The following is an 18,313-nucleotide window of genomic DNA, read 5'->3' as shown; positions in this document are numbered from 1 at the left end:
TTTTCAGGCTGGTTTAAACTAGGTATAATTACTCGCACAAACAGTGCCACTTACAGCTTAAATTCAACCACAATACTGAGGCGCAAATTACCTTTTTTATCGACTTAAGACCTAAAAGCCTCAGCTGGGGTTTTCCCACACAGGTAGAGATCTTGTCTCAATGTAGATCCTTCGATATCATCAAAAACATTTACAATGCTACAAAGTATAAGCTTAAGTTCATGCTTAATGTTCACGTTGGGTATTAAATCAAATCCCTGCAATTAGAAATCTTACAAGAACATATACATTCATGTGTGGTGGGAACAGCTCTTGTACCGTAGAAGTGAGGACAACATTGAGCTATCCCAGTTACCCAGGCAACAATCATCATGACGAATGTGGTAGAAATTCGATAAATACCTGGACAACTTTAAATCCTCAGAGGAGGCAGAAACGTCAAACCTGCCCCAATTACAAGAAACCTAAACTTAAGTACTGCGTGGAAACCGGTTCTGAGACATAAGCCACCATCGCTAACACAAACTACAGCCAGATGGAGTGCGTTATGATAAAAAGTCAAGCAAAGGTTCACTAAAGGATGAAATACAGAAAAATTGACCATCTAATTAGCTGTATACTTTTGTTAAAGTTTGGGCATCTTCTTAAACGTTTTTTGTACTATGCTATTTAATCATACTTTAGGATCATTGTTTGTTTTTCTTTTGTCTGCTTATGAAACAAAATTATTCTGAACTAAAAAACAGCATTGCAAGCTTTTATCAGCGGAATCAATATTTGCCACAAGTAATTTACGTTTAACTGAATCAGAGCTTTCATAACTCAGACTGCAAAGGTCTAATTTCCCTTCACGAGAGAGGTCCACCTCAATGAACTACGCACAAATACTCTAGGCTGACATGTTCGTGCTTAATCTGTAAAATAATAAGTGAAAGGGTCGAAAGCTTTACTTAGAAACCGGCCGTCGGTGCTATCGAACGGCATGGCGCCAAATACCAAAGTTAGTCTTAATTTCACTTTCTGCCTCTGTAATCCCTCACCAGACAATCCCCTCCTCATTAACTCACTCCAGTAGATTCTTCTTCGCCCCTGCTTTCTCCCTGTGCCACTGTTTTTACATCCTTCTCTCCATACAGCTTTTCCCCTTTTGTATCTTTCTCTCTCTTGCTCTGGATCAAAGACTGCGGAGGCAAAATAAATGGCTGAGGACCCCATCTGCAGCCACCGGCTCAAATGAAGTACTGTACGCAGTCTTCCTTTCACAATGGACGATAGTCAATATTTTGGTTTTAAGTTAATTGATCTTCAAACAACTTTCCAAACAGTAATTAATTAACTGATTTCAAAAGTTTAGAAGTGCAATATAAGACAGAAGCGATCAGTCATGTACTCCTGAAATTTAGGCAAAAAAGATTTGGCCTTGGAATTACTCATGTAAGATCAAAATGTAGAAATTGAATAAGGGAAAGTGGTAAACTAATCAGTGCTGCACTCCTGCTCAACAGTTGACTGTATGTTTCGTCAAATCAGACTGCCCATGTATCCTTAATCAAGATACTGGTTATGGAAAATAGGGGACAGGCACCAGCCATCATGCTTATTTCACAGACGAGTTTGAGAAACCTTGTCAAATGTGGTAGAGAAACACACACATGCACCAAGGAGCGGCACCAACCAAGGAGCTTTTTGCCTTTATGGTTACATTGTACAATGAGAATGTTGCCTCACTTAATGCGGTCTGCATTTTGGAGAAACAGGTCATCTCCGTTAGCCTACTGCCAGGGATGCTAGGATCAGTATCTGACTCTTTAAAAATAAATAAACAAGCATTGGCATAGCCAATAGGTCTCGCCTTTGGGACCTTTTAAGGGTTTAGCCATGCAACAGTTGCATAACTAAATACTTATAAGGTCCCAAAAGCGAGACCTGTTGGCTATGCCAATGCTTGTTTCTGTTTATTACTGCTCTGTAGTAATGGTGGCACCCGTGCTTTAGCTTAAACATCTTAAACTAAAGTCGGGTGCCGAGATTGCTTCAAAAGTAAAGAATTGTCTATTTCTTTACTTTTGAAGCAATCTCAGCACCAGACTTTAGCCTAAGATGTTTAAGCTAAAGCACGGGTGCCGCCATTACTACATAGAAGTAATAAACAGAAAAACAAGCATTGGCCGCGCGCGAGACGCCATATGTGGTGGAGGAGGGGGAGAAGCTAGGGTTGTGTGCGCGCGCGGCCAAAGCTTGGAAAACAAGCATTGGCCGCGCGACTCGGGCTGGCTTTGCCAATTGAAGTGCCTTGCATTTGGGAAACAGAATGCACCAGAACTAACTCTCCACCAATAGCAATAACTCCGGAAGTAACTTTGTCTCCAAGTCCCCCTCTCAGGAGATCAGCCATCTCCAGCAACTCTGGCTTCTCCAGGACGTGTCCCGGCACCACATCTGTCACCAGTAATTCTCCAGCAATGTCTCCTTCTGCTCCTGATAGACCCATCAAAGCAGAAAAAAACTTAACCGAATTAAAGAGCATTTTCTAAAAGAGATGTATATCAGATTCGGTTTCGGGGAAGATGTGCAGCAGCTCAGCAACAACCATGAAAACTGCATTATTACTAACTGCCTGGTCAGACGACCATGCAGGGAACTCCCAGAGACTCCATGGGAAGGAGGATGGTGTTGAGGAAAGAATTCTGAGGTCGGAGTAACGATCTCATCGCCACTGTAGCAACGACCTGAGCAGGTTTAGCCAGCCTGTTTAATATTCTTCATACATTTTTGTTAAACATGACATTAAACCAAAATAGAGCGTCATGTTCAGTCTGCGTGCAGTGTGACTGAGCACTGACTTTTGGTTAAGTCACATCAGTGCTGCGCAGCCAGTAAATTGTTGATTTTTTTAAGACCCAACAAATATGTAAAAACAAGCATTGGCTGCACGCGCGAGACACCATATGTGGTGGGGTAGAAGCGGGAATTGTGTGCACGCACGGCCAAAGCTTGGCAAACAAGCATTGGCCGTGCAACGCGGGTGGGAAAAGTGAAAGCTTCAGATGGCGCCTCGGGCGATGAAAGCTGCGTGCGTGCACGCTCGCATGAACGCAAGCGCTAGGCCGTGTGGCAGCACTTTCAAAACCCGTACACTAAATGTCTCGGCCAGACCAGCGCATGCGCTTGATCAGGCGAGACCTAAAAACCAAACCACACATGGCCCACCTTGGAGCCTCTTTTGCAGAAAGAGACATAATGAATATCTTCAAATGTTATGGAGCACGGGGCGTAACGTGCCGTCCATGGCTCACGATACAGGGATGCGAAAGTGGCTTCTCTTGTCGGCACCGGCATACAGCAACGTCAAAACGGCCACCGAGTAAGGTAGTGGCCACCAACATTTACTTCAGCGCCAGGTTATCGCCCCTTCTGTGATTTTGGCGGAGCGTCTCCTTTTCCTCAGAGGCGCCCGCCAATTGGGCTTGAATGGAGTAACATCGCGGGTGCAGGCAAACACCTTTTAACTGCATTCAATTGCCTTTTGGGCACCATTTCATTGTATGTTATCACTTAGACACTGCAGTTAAGACAGCTTCGTCCTGTTTTCCACCTCCATTACAGGCAAGAGTGGCTTCTTTATTTTGATGGAGATTAAGCCCTCACTACACTTATTTTTCCCATAGACTGAACTTTTCAATAATCTTCCTCTACTGCATAAATTATTTACTCATTTTAACTGGATTTTTCCTTCACTCAGGAGTGCTGCCTTCACTATTTTGTCTCCCTCTTTCTTTTCAGTGGGATACACACGAGTCTGCTCTCACTTATAACTTCCTACCTCTCGGTTTACCCTCACTGACGGTCCCTGTACATGGGCAGACTTAAAAGACTTAAGCAGCCTCTTAAGAATTCATCAATTAAATATCTCAAATACCCTTATGTAATCCAATGGCATATTCCAATGGAGGACTGACTCCTGCTCTTCGTCACACAGTGGCAACTCCTCTGCTTCCTCCTCCTCCACTTCAAATCCTACCCAACTTAATTCAAGCAAGACGTCAATCAAACAATATAAAAAAGACCTGCCGTCTCCTACAAAACCTCCTCCCATTGTCTCAATGGATCTTCTTCTGGAGGCGATTAGGGCCTTGCGCCCTCATATAGAAGAAACGCCGTAGTACAATTCTTCTGCGACCGATTGTGTCAAATGGAGGAAAGGATAACCGCAGCGGACAAATTACAAACCTCAACAAAACCTCCATCATAGTGAGCTCTCTTCAAACACAGGTCTCCACCCTTCAGAAACATGTCGAAGACCTTGAAAATCGAAACTGAAGGAATATCCTGCGAATTTACGGTCTTCTGGAGGGGAAAGAGGGAACAAACTATCACATTCATTAAATATTTTCTTCCTAAGCTCCTCAGCCCACCAGATGGGCCACCACTTAACATTCAACAAGTGCATAGGCCACCGTCAAGCAACTGCTTCTACTTCAAGGAAACATAGAGGGGTTATTCTCTATTATTCAGAGTACAGAGAACTAATCCAGGTCACCTCTGCTGCCAAACAAACGAAACGCATTTTGTGGTCAGGTCATAATCTTTACTTTTCCCAGGACTACGCCAAGAGTACTGCAGATAGATGTAAAGATTTTTTAAGCATGCGACCAAAACTTCGCTCTCTTGGCACTTGTTTTGGGTTATTTCAACCTTGCCTATTCAAAGTCACCTACAGAAACAAAACAACAACCTATGAAGATCTCAGTCGAATGAAGGCTTTTCTCAACACGTAGAATGAGACTATAGAAATCTCTACACCTACTAAATATTGACATAAATCTTTTATACGCTTTGCATGTCTCATTTTTTGCCGTTGAAAGTATTGCGTTACACTTATCCTTCTGATGTTTTTATGACACTACTCAGTTATTATATCCTAAGTATAGATAGTTTAAATGCATCTTATCCCAAACGTCAATTCATTCTCATGTTTTCTTCCCACGGGTGTTTCCTACATATATGTGCCTTTGCTTGTTTCCCGCTCCATAACATACAGCCCTTAATGGACTCGATGTTTCGTCTTATCCATGTGGTCCCCCCCATCCTCACCACAGTATATCTAGGTATGTTCTCCTTTTCATTTCTATGTCTACTTTTCTATTTTTCCTTGTTTGGAATAACTCCATTTTTAGGTCGAGCCTAGACAACGCTTGCGCTGTCTCTTTGGGACATGCTGTATATAATTTGTAAGCTTACAGCCCGCCCATTGCTTTTCGTATTTGTTTCTTTCATTGTCTTTTAAAAATCTGTGATTACAATCTTTCCTATTTGTCCCTCATTTTCGCAGGTTGTTCACTCCCACTGAGCTGTGCCCCATTACTTGTAGCGCCTTCCACTTGTCTTATTTTAGTTACTTACTCAGGAACATTTTATTAAATTCGGAAAGAGCACTTCACACAAGTATTAGTGTTTTGAGTACCTACAAGCTTTTCTGTTAACAGGGTTAATCTTGGCCTTATCTTGTCACATTTGATGTTCATTTGAAGACCGAAAACAAATGTCAGAGGCTGTTTCCACGAGTGCACCGGTTTCCTTTTGACATTCTTTTGACCATCCACTCTGGTGCAATTACAGTGTGTGATGCCAGGGGTTTTCATCGCATCAACCTGTTTATATTTAACATACGTTGTTAAAAATGGTTTTGCATCATCTCTCATATAGTGTTGTACGGCATTAGCATTGGCAATTTTGTCCCTTGTTCCTATTCTTTTTTCTTATGTTAAAGATGTTACATGTTTTGAAAGTGTACCAACTGGTCACATGTGCACTTTCCTAAATGCACACCTGTGCGTACTGTTAGCAGGTTATAGATTGTTTGCGTCGCTTCTGAAAAAATATGGTATCCTTGAGTTTTTTTGTTTCTTGTAGGATTTATGATAAATTATCTCAAGCAATGGCTATATAAAGGCTTGCATCAAAATCAACATCACACAGTGCCAGCCCAAATGAATGTTGAAAACACTGGTGCACGAACAAAAACAGACACACAAGAACTATCGCTCACAAGCAGCCATCATGTGTGAGCATGCACGTACACACACTGCTTCCTGCTTTCAAAGAAGAGAGAACAATATCAGACCACAGGAGGTAGCCCGTAAACCACAGCGAGACTGGGGCAGTACATTATATCAAACGACAATGTCTCAAAGTGGGTTTCATTTGGGGAACAAATACAGTAAGCAAAGTTGAGTTGCTAAGGATTGAATCAGTGTAGGGAGAAACACAGGGAGACGTATATATGTAGGGTTTTCTGTATTTGAAGTCACTTAAAACATGTTGGACATATTGAACAGAATATGTACAATCACATGGACAGAAAGCACTGTGTTACATTAATGGAAATGTAACCGATAGGATACTGTGCACAAGTGCTCGTGAAAATTGTGACGGCTCAAGTGGTACGTGAAGTGGTATATACAGCGGTGGTGTAGGGCGCAATGAGAAACAAAGTGGTACAACAAGTATTACATATTTAGGACATCCAGGCAGTCAATGATAAACAAATTACAAAAGACAATGAACAGGATGTCCGTAACATGGGGGCGCCAGAAGTTACGCTGTTGAAGTCGACGGCGTTCCGGCCTGTTGAAATCTAGGCCATCATCAGGACTGGTTACATACAATTAAAGGCAGTGCTAAGGATGAGAGGAAACGTATCTCAAGATGGTGTGGACCATGGAAGGACAGAAGAGAAGTCAAGTCAAAGGGAAAGAAGACGCTTATATCTATGGTCGCTCGCGGTGGTACTGAAGGAAGGCAGAGACTAGCAAAAGGCGATGAGCGCCAAGATTACAGGGCGAGGCCGGGTGTACAGAGGTAGATGACAATGGCGGAGAAGCCGTACGGGTAGATTTCAACAGGCCGAAATGCCGTCGACTTCAACAGCGTAACTTCTGGCGCCCCCATGTTACGGACATCCTGTTCATCGTCTTTTGTAATTTGTTTATCATTGACTGCCTGGATGTCCTAAATATGTAATACTTGTTGTACCACTTTGTTCCTCCTTGCGTCCTACACCACCGCTGTATATACCACTTCACGTACCACTTGCGCCGTCACAATTTTCACGAGCACTTGTGCACAGTATCCTATCGGTTACATTTCCATTAATGTAACGCAGTGCTTTCTGTCCATGTGATTGTACATATGCTGTTCAATATGTCCAACATGTTTTAAGTGACTTCAAATACAAAAAACCCTACATATATAGGTCTCCCTGTGTTTCTCACTACGCTGATTCAATCCTTAGCAACTCAATTTTGCTTACTGCATTTGTTCCCCAAATGAAACACACTTTGAGACATTGTCGTTTGATTCAAAGAAGAGAGAGCAGGGTTTGCTTCCATGACTTTTAATAGATTAATGCTCTGCTTAACCTATGATTCACTTTTTTCAAATAGTTCAACACAGTTTCAAGTGAGCGGTTGACACGAGCTCTCTGTTTTCACTCACTGTGAACTTTTCTATTAACAGGGCTGTAATTCTTGTTCTCATCTCATCACCTTTGCTGTTCATTCAAAGACTGTGATCAAATGTCAGACGCTGTTTCCCTGAGTGCACCAGTTTCCTTTTGACCACCAACCCCTGTGTAATTACAGCGTATGATGCCAGGGATTTTCATCACACCAAACGTTTTATAAATAACGTAGGCAAAAAGATTTAGCATTATCTCTCATATGGTTTTGTGCTGCATTGGCAATTTTTCCCTTATTCCTGTTTTAAATGTTAAAGATGTTACACGTTTCGAAAGTGTACCAACTGGCCACATGTGAGCTTGCCTAAATGCACGCCTACCAGTGCTGTTAGCAGGCTATAGGTTGCATATATGTCATTTCTGAAAATGATTTCAACTTTCTACCAGTGTCTTGCCGCTTTGCTTATTTTTAATGTTAAAGAGGATACATGTTTGGAAAGGTTACCAACTGGTCACGTGTGCTTACCTAAATGCACGCCTATACGTACTGTTAGGTTATATGCACAGCTTTTGAAACTGGTTTTAACAACCTAGCACTGGGAGGAAAATATATTGTTTTGGGGATGTTCCATTAAGCGCATGCACACTTATCAGTGTCCTTACTCTCAGCAGGGTATTCTGCACGGTCATATTTGCTTTTACTTCTTTTGTCCAAACAGCAGCTTCACTGTACCTTTGGCACAGAGGGGGGTACATTTCAATACCTCACCACCTATGCGAGTTCACACTCTGGCATTTCACCAAAGCTGAATATCGTCTCAAAACTGGAGTGGCAGACTTGCTACCGTTCTCCTGGATGATCTGCCTGGTCACCATCTTCAATCTACTCATGCTAGCCTGTTGGACTCCAACTGGGATTTTGACGGCAATACAGCAGAGGCACCGATGATACACAACCCTGAAAATAATTCTTCTTCACATGCACCTCCTAGACCCCTTTCGTGGGCATAAGGCTCTTAGATGAAAGTCTGCCATCTTCGTCACTACCTCATGGCAACCTAGTTAATTGTCGGAAATTGACTTTCTGGGTTACTGTGGTCCTGATCATTCAAATACAGCAGTCAGGGGGCTGGGCCAACTGCCTGATCAAGCTACACAATTATGATAACTGTGTTCACATTACTATCCCTGGGGGTTAGAGGGTTTGCCTATTCCCTCTCACTCTGCCTCAAAGTAGGGTGTTGAAAAATAAGTCCTAGTCCCCAAAAATGAATATTGATAACCACGGCACAAATTAGGTACTGGTTTACACTGTATCCACTCTGCAGTGTTAAGAACTGAAGGTCTGTTTTCATGTATCTCTATAGTGTTCCATATGTTTATGTTACTGGCTGAATTATATACCCTGAAGTTAGTATGCTGTTTAATAAGAATAAAGCTCCTGGGCTTTTTAAATGGATCAAAATATTTAGCCTACCAGGAACATAGCTACACTGCATCCTTTCAGCAATACATCTATGGTTTCTAGAGTTGGCCAAAGGTTCTACCAAACTTCTTCAGCTGTGTCCTTTTCCGCCTGGGCTAAATGATAACTAGATAGGCAGACATGTAAAGGCAAAACGTGTTTACCACAATTAGTTTTGAGTTCACAACAGTCCACATACACAGTCAGTGGTCCTTTCCTAATGAAAGTCTGTATAAAGAGGGATATGTGCGGTGTTCAATGTTGCTGTCCCACACATTTTATTTCACGGGGCCCAGAGCACAGGGTAGGAGAACAGCAAGTCGCCAGCATCCCACTCAACAGAGCAACAACGTGCTCTGCCTCCCCCGTCAGCCCTAGGCTTGGAATCTAGGGGTCTACTTATCACCCCAGTACAAGTCTACTAGGGTATTCTCTGCCAGATCTGGTTACTAGCCACCAATTTAGCAGAACCAGACGGTAGTGCACCACTCTCATTTTAGTTTTTTTGGTCCTAGCGAAGTGCCATTAGACCCGCTAGGGGCTTAAGAGGCACGAAACATCTTGACCTATTTGCACCTTAGCAGGCCTTGAGGAACATCAGATCCACGTAAGGGCCCACACACTGTCTTTTAATAAGGCTCGAGCTACCTAAACCAATAAACTTGACCAGAGTAGGACTGCTCCTGACCTTTTCTATCTCACCTACCTGTGCACTACCCAGCCGTCACACCCGCACGCACCCTACGGCTTCCTCAAAAGATCACTGACAAAGAGCCCAGTTTACAGGAGCCCGTCGGGGATTGCAGCGCCGGCCCGACGAGGAGCAAGGCCCAATGATGAAGCATGACATCCTTCGGGGTGTGTGAGGGCATCACGAAGAAAGACCTCCCTTTCCCCTTCCCCACACGTCCAGTTAGGAACCGTACACCTTGCTGATACACCACACATTTTATTATCATGCCTTTAAATAAGTCAACCATTGTAATGTCTGTTTATTAAGCATTCATTATTAGTAGTAAATTATTCTTTTCTTTAAAAAAAAAAAAGGGGATCAAATATAACATCCTATTGATAATGTTTTAGGCGACATAATTTGCCCCGGAAATAGTATAACTTGTTCCTGTTAAGACAAACTTCACAATGGCACACCAACAAACATGCAGAGTTGCTTAAACCCTCATTCTAATTGGGTTTATATTCCCAATTCGGCTGCAAACTGGAGTTTGCACCCAAATTGGGGTTACATTTTATGTGACCACGCAGACCTAGGGTTCTTTCCTATAGAAATCTCGCCAGGTAAAACTTGGCAGAAATCGTCCAGAGAAAACTGCAATACATAGAGTTTCACAGCTTACAACCATGAAAATGTAACATTTCTAATGGACTGTGGGTGACGGTGCAGTTGTTCCCTCTGTTTTTCGTTCTGCTGGTGGGGTATATAAAGTTATGTAAATAACTGTGCTCCTGTGAAACTCATTCATCTGCTCTGGAGGGGGGGGGGGTATTGCATTTAACCTCTGCCCCCCGTGAGGATTGTCTACAAAATTAAAACCACTGGGACACAAAATGCCTTTCCTATAGCTCTTGCACTCTGGTCACTGAACTCCTTTCAGCCAGAAGGAACAGCAGTAAAGTACGGTTACCACGTGCATGCCAATGCCACAGCAGAATCTTGGCTACACGGTGAAATATAAGGTGTGCCACTATAAAAAAATGATTTAAAATTAATTGAAAACACTTTAAACTATCAAGATGATAAACCCTTCAGAAGATTCCCCTGTGACATTACTGATGTCTGACGTTCACTTAGTAGTCTCTCTCTCACACCGAATAGAAATAAATAAAGGACCAAAGTTAAGGAGCAAGCCAACCATCTCTTGGGGAAATACATTTGCCTATAATTTCCAGAATCCTCTTTGATTAAAAAATAGACTAGGGCAATGCATTTTACATCAGAAACGTTAAATAGTTTACCATGGGACTTCAGCAAAGTGCATTGCACAGCACAAATATCAAAGCCTTAGGAAAACCAAATATAAAACGAAAGTAGAAATTTGGCAGAAAGATCTAACATGCCTAGCTGGTATGGAAAAGCATCTTCTTTACATAAAGTAGCATTGTACAAATTTGAAGCTGTCTGGCGTAATTTCAATTGCTACTGTTATTAGAGGTAACTTATTATAATTGTTGGAGCTTGTGTATTTGAGTCTTTTTTGTATGTTTAGAAAAACATACACATGATATATATACACAGGAGATATATATATATATATATATATATAAAATTCACTGAAAAAACCATAGGTTTCACACGTTATAGTTAGCTGTACATTTCACTCGTAAAAAACCAATGAAATTCCCCCGTTATAGTTAGTGCAGGCAACTATAACTCAAGTGTTTTGCACACTTCTGTCATTGGGCTATATTTGGGCTACATCTGGGTGATTTTGGGCTACATTTGGGCTCTTGTCTCCGGTGGCCATCTTGGGAGATTTATTTGTTATGAAGTTTCCTAATTTCCTCATGTACTGCAGTCTCCTCAGTAGGAAATGCTTTCAGTTTTTTACTTTGATTCCATCATGAAGGTATTCAGATATGTCACACATTTGCCATCAATTCTGAATGTTAGCACTCTAGTTGCTCATTAGATCACTGTAGTAAAACTACTGTTCACCATGGAAGTCTGCTCCTGGTATTAAAAGTGCATGTTTCAGTCTGCATGTCAGAATTTTTTAATGAAATAGAAGAGGATTTGAGAAGTCACTCAAAATGTGCCCTCATTTTCTTTCTTCAGCATTAATCATAATTTCTATGGCAAAATGAACCCCCTCATTGTGTTCCTTTTTAAATTAAATGTTTTAAGTGTTACCAGTTTATTCCAATCAAGATGGCTTCAGGTGTGCCATACTTTTGTCATAATGAAGACAGTAAGCGCTCTAGTTGTTTTTAAGAACACTCTGGGACATTCTGTCATTGGGCTATACTTGGGCTACATCTAGGTGATATTTGGGCTACATTTGGTCTCTTTTGTCTCTGGTGGCCATCTTGGGAGACTTATTTGTTATGAAGTTTGCTAATTTCCTCATTTACTGTAGTCTCCTCAGTAGGAAATACTTTCAGTTTTTTACTTTGATTCCAAAGGCATTCAGATGTGTCACACATTTGCCATAAATTCAGAATGTTAGCACTCTTTTTGCTCATTAGATCACTGTAGTAAAGCTACTGCTCACCAGGGAAAACTGCGGTATTGAAAGTGCATGTTTCAGTCTGCATGTCAGAATTTTTTAATGAAATAGAAGAGGATTTGAGAAGTCACTCAAAATGTGCCCTAATTTTTCTTTCTGCAGCACTAATCATACTTTTTATGGAAAAATGAAGCCCCTCATTTTGTTCCTTTTTAAATTAAATATTTTAAGAGTTACCACTTTAATCCAAGCAAGATGGCTTCAGGTGTGCCATACGTTTATCATAAGTAGGACTGTTAGCGCTCTAGTTGTTCTTTGGAACACTCTGGGAAGCTGCAGTAGAACACAAAGGAATCAACTGACAGTCTCTGCCCTTGTTGGATGTACATGTTTTACTGAGAATGTCGGACTTCATTCTCACATGACTGAGAAAGATAATGTGAATTTACAGAAAATAAGCTCTCAGTTTAGCTTATAGATCACCTTCCAAACCTCTGTGGGAAAAGCATGAGAAAATATTTTTCTCTCAATCATGATATCCCAGCAGAAGGCTTTTTCACATGGTGAAATCACCTTAGAACATAACACAATTCCTAAAATGAGTATGGTACCATCAACAAATGATTTATAATGTAACTAAAGTCTTAAAACCTTCTATTAACTGCAATGCTTTTTAATGAGGTGCTATCATGTATATTGGTCCCAAGATGGCTGCCAACACTTCTTGGATGAAGTGCTGACAGCCAATCAGATCTCAGGATGAGATGTGTGGTTAGGCCCCGCCCACATATATATATATGATTTTACTTTTGATTTTCTCAGGAACTACTGAACAGATTGACTCCATATATGCAAAAGGCACATCCCTGACCTGAGGACTACCTCTCTGCCAAATTTAAAGTAATTCTGTTCAGCCGTTCGGGCTGTACCTTGGACTAAAGGTCCCTATGGAAAATTGCATGGGGAAAACGCGTTTTGGGACCCCCCTTTTTTCTCAGCCCCCGCTTGACGAATCCCCCCCGAGACTTTCAGGGTAGGAGCGGAGCGCCCCACCTATTTTGAAAATTTCGCGAGGATTCGTCAACCGGCGCCAGAGTTATTCCAAATAGAATGTTGCGGACTTCCTATGGAAACACGGTCCTAACTAGAACTATCTACTGGCGACCGCCAGTAGATAATATATATGTGTATATATATATATATATATATATATATATTCACTGAAAAAACCATAGGTTTCACACATGTTATAGTTAGCTGGACATTTTACTGATAAAAAACCAATGAAATTCCCCCGTTATAGTTACTGTAGGCAACTATAACTCACGCGACCGTAATCCTCTGCTGATGCTAATACTGTATTTAGACACTTATTTGCCCATGTCTTCTTCCATTAAATTTTAGCTATACATATATTACAAATATTTTTTTTTCATAAAGACACATATGTCATCAGCAGAGGATTACGGTCGCGTGAGTTATAGTTGCCTACAGTAACTATAACGGGGGAATTTCATTGGTTTTTTATCAGTAAAATGTCCAGCTAACTATAACATGTGTGAAACCTATGGTTTTTTCAGTGAATTTGCAAGGTTTTTTAAATGCTAATTCCTAACTATAACGTGTGTGAAACCTATGGTTTTTTCAGTGAATTTGTACGTTTTTTTAAATGCTAAGTTACTTTACGCCATTTGTGGCGTGCGCGCCCACTTAACGCAGTTCGTTCCGTGCGCGCACCGTGCGCGCACAGTGAGCACGCGGTGCGCTTCGCGCACCGCGTGCCCACGTTACGCTACATGGGCCATGAACGCACGATGCGCTTCGCGCACCGTGCGCACATGGAGGACATATGATGAGCATCGCTGTGATAGGTAAAATATATGTTAGGTTTATGAGAAATAAGCCATGCACAAAAGGTGTTCTCGGGCACCTTTTGCACACGGGGTGGGAAGAATGTGGATATTGTTTTTTTATTATTATTTATTTCTTACCGTACGCGCACGGTAAGCGTAATCGGCGAATTTTCGAAAAAATTAAAAATTTCCTTTTTTCACTTGGGGGATCGTTGGGGACTCCCTCGACATGGCTAGGTGCTTGGGAGCTGTTTAAACAGCCCTTTTCCATGTTTTTGGACTTTGTTTTTGAACCCCCTGTCAGAGTGCGAGAGAGAAAATGGCGGCCGCCGCTTCCTGGTTTCGACCGATTCGAATGTTTACTAAGATCTAAGGGCCAATCAGAATCGCGCTCGCGCACGTCACCGTACGCGTACGGTAAGCGCACCGTAAGCGCACCGTAAGCTGGCTCAGATATATATATATATATTGATTTAACGGCTATTTTCTCAGAATCTACTGAACAGATTTACACCAAACCTACAAAAGGCACTTCCTTGACCTGAGGACTACCTCTCTGCCAAATTTCAAGTATTTCTGTTCAGCCGTTCGGACTGTAGCTGTGTCTAAAGGTCCTATGGAAAAATGCATGGGAAAAACGCGTTTTGGGACCCCCCTTTTATCTCAGCCCCCGCTTGACGAATCCCCCCGAGACTTTCAGGGTAGGAGCGGAGCGCCCCACCTATTTTGAAAAATTTGCGAGGATTCGTCAACCGGCGCCAAAGTTATTCAAAATAGAATGTTACGGATTTCCTATGGAAACGTGGTCCTAACTATAACTATCTACTGGCGACCGCCAGTAGATAATTATATATATATATATATATATAAATAAAAAAAATGAAAAAATATCCATACAACACTTATGATTAACCCAAACTAGCTTGAAAAGTTACTTCAGGTGTAAATACCTTTCATACCCCATAATTTGATGCTGGGTTTTTGTATAAATTATACAAACATATCATATTACAAAAAAAATTCACACCAAGAACATAATTGAGCAATATGAACCAGTCTAACATCTAAATGACAAAATCTTAAAATGTCAGACATCGCAAAATCAGCTCTTGATAAAATACTGACACTATCATGCTTCACAGTCAACTCTTTAGTAATCACACAATCTACCAACCAAAAGTACAGATCATCCTGTAATCCCTGCGGACAGTTTGAGCAGTAGGAAGCCACACTAGTGACCATTGTGCTATAATGCTAAAATATCCAAAATACACAAGCCAAAAATGGAATGAAAATCATTCTTCTACATCAGTCCTAATGAGGGGATTGATCTACCAATACAGGTTAGGGGAACTTCAATTCCTATTATGTAAAAAAAAAAAAAAAAAGAAAGAAGTGCAGGCTATGAATCCTTAAATTGACACCACCTATGCCTGTCACGAATCTAGTAAAAAAATAATTAAAAAAGTACTAAAAGTGAAAGCCCATGGCTCAGAGATATTTAACACTTACTAATCTTTAAACAAGAAAACGTGCAAGCCCGTCATAAAAGAGGCATCGAGAAGCATGCCTGGTACAGTGCATACAGGGAGATGTGCACCGGTGGCTAATTTGTCCACTGAGAAAGCAAGAGATTGTAGTACTAATCAGAGCCTCACTTTTTTGCTAAAATTATGTAATCCTATTCAAATCACTTTAACTTTTCTGGGCTCCATTATCTACTAAATCTAGTAAGTATTAGGAACAGGCTAAATCCACGAATGAGAAATCTAAAAGAACCACGAGCATTATGTCACAGGGAAACATTTACAGGTCAATCAAACCCAAAGTTGTACAACACAGTTCTTCCCAAGCACTCCTGCAGTTCTAATGAAAACCATCTTCTCTGCAATTTTGCTCATGCCGATCATCCATTCAACAAAGTCTAAAAATAGCTTTTTAGTAGACTATCCTATATACCAGTAAATAATGACTACCACTTGGAGTTTATTCCCTAGCGGTAATTTCAGTTTATACAATGTTTTCTACAGAATCTCTTTGTAGCACATTGTGTTTGGTTCACAGAACTAGAGGGTCATGTCTACAAACAAGGAAACGTCTACTGGTCAAATTAAAATACCAACCGAAACCAATATACACTGATAAACTAAGCGTATGTTTCTAGATGCAACTGAAAACAAACTAGAAGTTCCCTTAAGACCGGTGATGTACAAGGCCTTGACTGCCCCACTTGGGTTTACCGTTACTGATGCAGTTTGTCAATTTAAAAGTTTCAGCAGCAACACAAAATAAGAGCGCTCAGATTAGGCGAAAATCTATTGGCGCATCTTGCAGGACCACTGCACTATGAATTCCTTTCGTGTGTTTGCAGCATTTGTGTGAGATCTCGCGTATGTTTATAAAAGTCACTTTCACTCGGCATCAAGGCATGGAAGCCAGACGAGCATGGGGATTAGCGGCTGGTGGCTGGACGGATAGTCACTGATCTGATCCGCCGTCTGGCTAATCACCCAGAGGGGCTGGGGTGGGCTGCGCTGGCAGTCTGGATGCTGGTCCCTGGCCAGCCTTCCCAGGTTAGGGGAGCTCCCGAGCGATATCCCCAGAGCATCAGGCCCTAAAACTCACCGAGATCAGCAAGTTTAAAAGACGGATGGGAGAAAAAATAAAAGAAAAAAAAAATATATATATATATATATATATATATATATATACACACACACACACACACATATACATATATACACATACATATACATACACACCCTTAATCCTATAATTATGCATTAGCACGTGGGGTACATATTTGCAATAGGTAGCATTACGGGTATAAGCAGTATCTCTATATTTACCGGTAAAGGTACATCTATAAGATACACATTGATATGAAAGGGATACGTATTTTCCCTGACAATGGCTCTCATGGACACCATCATACCAAAGTAAGTTACACAGCATCGAACCGACGGTACCTTTGGGGAGAGGCGCGTAGGATGTCGGCTCATGAGACAGTCGGAGCAAACAGAATCAATGCGTGGCTCTCCCCGGCATGCAGTGATGTCGGGGCCTAGGGGGACGTGCAGCAGAGTGTCTGCGGCAGAGCCCAAGACGCCGCGCACTGCCAAGAGCAGTTCACGAAGGAGGACACGGGCGGCGACGTCTCGTGTGTGAGCCCAACTATCTATCACAAGCCGGCAGGTCCCCTGGCGCCTGGCATAGAGACGCTATGCAAACACCCCGAGGCCAGAGCAGAGATCCCGGCCCCATCTGCAACAGTGCTAGCTTGCAAACACAGAAGCGCAATCACATGCAACGGTGTGACATTTTATGGCTTGAACCGTCTGATGAAACATCCCAAAAATAATATTTTCTGGGACCGTTAGAAAATGACAAGTGCCGCACTCGTTTACTACTGGTGACAGCCACCAGATCCGAAGGTACTGAGTTAGGTGCACATGCCATTAAAAAGCAAATCCGGTCGCCCACCACTCCAATGAGATCATTCGGAGGAGGTACAGCGTATGGGCATCGCATGCAAGATGGTTAGTCGAGCCCCCGATCTGGTGGGGGTAGCAATGGCATCATCATATTCCTTCACACTCACCCTAAGATGTCAGTCCTCCCAAGCCGGGGGCCGTACTTCTCTCTTCCCCAGTGCAGACTGACCCCTCTGCCCGCAGGAGTCGCTCCAAGAGCCTCAGCTGCCCACTGCTGGTGCTGGAGGGACCTATCCGTTCCGGAAGCGGTTCCCGGAGTGAGGCCCTCACCTCAGGAAACAATCTGTGGCTCTGCGGCCCGCTCCTCCCTCCCTGCCTTCCGCCCCTCCCGCCTCCTTTCCACCTACCCCTCCTCGCACAAACCAGGAATGCTGCTGCCGGGGCAGGGCTCCAGGAATGCGGCTCCTGCTCTCAGAACTGGGGCGGCGGCGACGTCCTGTGTTCACAACGAGCCTTGCAGGCCACTGGTGATAAGCATTGCCACCAGCGGGGAGTTTCGCTCCTACTCCGCCCCGGAGGCGGAGACGCCTTTCCTTTGAAATGTTAAGGGGAAAAAAATGAGGTGACGTGAAATGTAGCACCAGACATCCGCACACATTCATGGCTTGTCCAAAATACGAAAGGCATCGAGCTGCTCCTTTGTCCGGTTGTATCGATTTAAGCAGCAGTTGCGTGGTTTACATCATCGGGGTTCGCGGCACTCCGGACAACATACTTAATAAGTAGCGATCCTATGTACAAGGTAGCATTCACAAAACATTGGTTTAGGACAGCAAAGCACTTTTTTGGGTCGCGAACCGCTTTCCAACACGCAAAGGTCTTATGCTACCCTTTCTTAATCACATCTAAGAGGATGC

General features: G+C 42.4%; 1 protein-coding gene across 9 annotated transcripts in view; it reads right to left on the bottom strand.

Moving 5' to 3' along the window:
• APBB2 (amyloid beta precursor protein binding family B member 2) overlaps positions 1–17,956 on the bottom strand; it is a 1,135,523-nt gene extending 1,117,567 nt beyond the window's left edge. For 4 of the 9 annotated variants that reach the window (XM_085642192.1, XM_085642197.1, XM_085642199.1 and 1 more), the window contains exon 1: positions 17,564–17,769. The gene's annotated coding sequence lies outside the window, so the exon portion shown is untranslated. Of the gene's footprint in view, positions 1–16,931; positions 17,064–17,563; positions 17,773–17,803 lie in introns of those variants that run through there. The other 5 variants (XM_085642196.1, XM_085642193.1, XM_085642198.1 and 2 more) reach the window with 5 other exon arrangements.
• Positions 17,957–18,313: the final 357 nt, after the last annotated feature.

This window comes from Triturus cristatus, chromosome 2_2 (genome assembly GCF_964204655.1).
Source record: "Triturus cristatus chromosome 2_2, aTriCri1.1, whole genome shotgun sequence".
Lineage (NCBI taxonomy): Eukaryota > Metazoa > Chordata > Amphibia > Caudata > Salamandridae > Triturus > Triturus cristatus.
Note: the sequence above shows the minus strand (reverse complement) of the source record. Positions and strands in the feature narration are given on the sequence as shown.